A 4389-nucleotide genomic window follows, 5' to 3' on the forward strand; every position below is an offset into this window, starting at 1 on the left:
ATCAGTGCTTGTGAGGGATTGGGTATGAATAGAGAGTTCACTAGAAAGGGTCAGCATGATAGAATTCTGAGGAGTGATGTAATTTGTCTGCATCTTGGTGTCAGTGGTGGTTACATGATTCTATGCGTTTGTCAAAACTTACTAGAACCATATACCAAAAAGAGTGAATTTCACTTTATATAAACGTTGAAAACTTGTTACTCATTATAAGAAAGAAAAGTTCATATTTTTATCAAGTTATCTATGGTAAATTCTGGCTTTTATCAAAACCATCATGCAATGGTGTATCAAACCCATTAGATTTGTACAGTTCAATATAGTAGTTACTAGTTACATGTGACTCTTTAAATTTACATTTCAATTAATTAAAATTAAATAAAATTAAAAAATTCAGTTCCTTGGTTGCACTAACAAAGCTTCAAGTGCTCAATAGCTACATGTGGCTAGTGGTTTCTGTGTTAAACAACGGAAATTTAGAACATTTTCATCACTGCAGGAATTTCTACTGGAAAGCGTTGCATTTGATATTCTTCCCTGACTGGATTGCATTTGCACAGAAGTCGTAGACACCATTAAGGGCCAATCCTGCCCCCACAAAATACTCAGACTATCCTCTGCCAAATCTGCTTGGTCCTAACACTGTACACAACAGGATTGAGCCCAGGAGGGAGCAGCAGGTAGATATTGGCCATGAGTGTGTGTACTACTGGTGACAAATGCATCCCAAAGCAGTGAATCAGAGTCATGCCAATGAGAGGCACATAGAAGAGCAGCACTGCACAGATATGAGAGAGGCAGGTGTTGAGAGCCTTGAGTCTCTCTTCCCTGGAAGAAATGCCCAATACTGCCTGAAAGGATTAGAAAGAGACCAAAAGCATGAAGGCATCTAGTACAATGACGAAGATCACAGCCAGCAGGCCATAGATGCTATTGACACGGGTGTCAGCACAGGCAAGCTTCATGGCATCTTGGTAGAGGCAGTATGCATGGGAGAGGATGTTGGACTGGCAAAATGGTAGCCTTTTGATGAGGAAAGGCACAGCGAGTACAGCCCCCTCACTCAGCAGAAGTACTGCAGCTCCAATCTTGCCGATAATACCATGAGTGAGAAAGCTAGCATAGTGCAAAGGGAAGCGAATAGCCACAAAGCGATCAAAGGCCATGGCCACCAGAACACCTGATTCCACTCCCCCAAAGGTGTGGATAAAGAACATCTGAGTGATGCAGGTGTCAAAGCTTACTGAGTTCCAGTTGAAACAGTGAACACTGATCATGGTGGGCATGGAAGATAGTGAAAGGTTGAGGTCAGTGGCAGCTAGCATAACCAGAAAATAATACATGGGCTCATGGAGACTTTGCTCAGCTTTGATGACAACAAGGATGATGATGTTACCCAGAAATGTGGTACCGTAAAGAAGACAGAGGGGCAAGGCCATCCAGAAGTCCTTCTCTGGCATTCCTGGAATCCCAGTTAGGATGAAAGTCTGGTGGTTATCAGTAGTTTGGTTAAACGGTGACATTGTGGAATGGAGGCTTGACTAGGCAAAAAGAGAACTCATTAAGTCAAACAGCTTCAATTAGAATCATTGACAATAAGTATTGAGATGGTAGCCATAAGAAGGAATAACTTAAATATTATTTTAACACACTCTTCTTCACAGTCTGGTACAGAAATTGATAATGATGGCCCTGCCCCTTGAGGCAATAATTCTATCACTGACCGTCATATACTAAAATATCTGGGAAAAAGAAAAAGAAATGCTTAAATCAACCTCTGCACCTAATAGGGTTAGAATTCATCTGGAAACATCAAGGAGTTAGGTGACTTGCTTCCTTGCTAAGGAAGAATTTGATATTGTACATTTATGTGGGTAATGAACACTGATGCCAATAACCTGAAAGGAAATATTAGCAAGCACAAACGTGACAGCCATATGGGCTGTTCATAAACACAGATATGCAGATATGTGCATATGTGTGTGTATCTTGATTGTGATCTTAAATTTTTGTGATTTAGACATGATCCCATTGGAGACTTAATTTCTCCACCCACATGATGTGGGACAGAGGAAAAAAGATACTCTTTAAGGACTTTAAAGCTCTGACAGCCTACATTCCTAGGAGTGTGTGGATGCTAAAAGGACCTGAGCTCACAGCAGGTGATGGAAGGAGAAGTTACTTTGGCTACCAAGGAACTTTAGAATGACCCACAATGTAGGCAGGATAATAGTTTCCAAGGGTGTTCACATCTTAATTCTTGAAACCTGTGAATATGTTAGCTGGCATGGCAAAAAAGACTGCAGATGTCTTTAAAGTTAAGGACCTTGAGATGGGGAGTTAATCCTGGATTACACCGGTAGGTCCAATCAATCATATGAGTCCTTAAAAGTGAGGAAAATTTCCCAGCTGCAGAGAAGTAGAGAGAAAGTAGCATGAGAAAGACTCAACACAACTTGTGAGGATGAAGGAAGAGGACCAGGAGCCAAGGAATATGAGTAGCCTCTAGAAGTTGGAAAAGGCAAGGAAACAGAATTTTCCCTAGAGACTTCAGAAACGGATGCAGACTTGCTGAGACCTTGATTTTAGCCCAGTGAGAGTCATGTTGGACATCTGAGCTACAGAACTGTAAGATAATAAATGTATATATATATATATATATATATATATATATATATATATATATATATATATATATACACACACATATATATATATATATATACATATATATATATATATATATATTAAGCCACTACATTTGTGGTAATTTGTTATGGCAGAACTAGAAAACTAACACCCAGAGGAGCCAGAGAGGAGTGGCTTTAGCCTCTTTTTGAAAATATTCCAGGTCTTCCCTTTCAGTCTCATTTACGCAGGCCCTGTCTTTTTCTTCAGTATGTTCTGTACTGCAATTAGATTTCTTTGTCCTAAGGTATATCTGGAGTGGAATTCTGAAATCCATTTCTGTGTTACTCCTGAGGGAGGAGAATGCCCTCTAGTACTTGCAAAGAGTTTTACAACTAACAGTTGATTTAGTCAGATGAAACCCATCCATGGAGGATCTCCCAAAAGACAAGTTCTAATATTGTTCAGATTGGTTAAGTCAGTGTCCCTGGTGTTGAAAACTCAACTGTATTGGATAGTACAGATGTAGAACATTTCCATCATTGCAGAAAATTCTATTGAAATTGGAAAAGTTGGTCCTACAGACTGCAGATTTGAAAGATATCAACATTCATACTGACTTCTTGATAAATCTTAGATCCAATTGGAGTTGAGGGTCTTCACTTATATACCACAGAAGCTTTGCCTCTCTTTACCTGTATCTCCCAGTCTTTGTCTCTTTTCTGGAAATTTGAACAGGAAAATACTTCAAAACTAAAGACTCTAGAGAGAGACCACCTGGGTTTGAATCTGGCTCTAATATCTTGGACAAGTTACTTAATAATCTTTGTGCTTCATTTTTCATTTCTTCAAAATGAAAATGAAAATAATAAGTACCTACCATGGAATAGTTAAAAGTATCCATTCGGGATACTGATAGGGCATTTAGATAAGCACCAGTCAAATAATAAACACTCAATAAAATTTAGCTATAATCAATGTTTCTCTATTATCTATAAACCTTGTAATGTTTGGTTAACTGTGAAAATGATCTCTCAAAATATTTACAAGCAATAAAATCTATTTATATGCTGTTGTATGTGTCTACCTACTCATATATTATTTATATATTTTGATCAAATTCTATATTACCTAAATCTCTCCATCCCTCAGCCAATTTAGTCAAACCCTGAATATCAGTGGCTTGTAGATGGTGACTGTTGCAGTGCTCAAGATAGTGGATTCTATGGATCTGTGCTCAGTGACTCTGCACTTAATTGCAAATGCTTACTGTAAAGAATTTATTGGAAGCAGGTCCTAGATAAATCAGAGATGAAAGAATGATATACTAGTAGGTGTCATGGGTAGTGAAAATCAGTAAGACGAAGAGAAGAGTAAAGAAAATTGATTCTGAGGGATTAGGACCATGAAAGAAACATCACACTGACTATATGAAGAGCTTAATCCCAAAGACCAGCACAGCCCTTCCAGAATTCAAGGTAAGGATGGCAGACTAGGCTCTTGATTCCTTAAAATCTAATGAACTCACAAAAAGCTTTTCATGTTTAATTAATTTATTGATTAATGATTTTATATTTGTTAAATAGCCAGCCCTGATGGTTGCTAGGAGTCAGAATCAACTTGCTTGCACTAACAAATTTGTTGAATGCCTGCTAAGTACTAGATAGGTCACGATAATCAGAGGATCAAAATGAGCAACTTTTTTCCTTCCGCGACCCATAGCAAAGAACACACGAAAAACAAGATGAGATACAGGAGTGGAAT

At 38.3% G+C, this 4389-nt stretch overlaps 1 pseudogene; it reads right to left on the reverse strand.

The window, feature by feature from the left end:
- Positions 1-328: 328 nt before the first annotated feature.
- LOC101399140 (olfactory receptor 51H1-like) lies at positions 329-1555 on the reverse strand (annotated as a pseudogene).
- Between the last annotated feature and the right edge of the window lie 2834 nt (positions 1556-4389).

Source organism: Ceratotherium simum, chromosome 7, assembly GCF_057802395.1.
Source record: "Ceratotherium simum simum isolate JZ-2026a chromosome 7, ASM5780239v1, whole genome shotgun sequence".
NCBI lineage: Eukaryota > Metazoa > Chordata > Mammalia > Perissodactyla > Rhinocerotidae > Ceratotherium > Ceratotherium simum.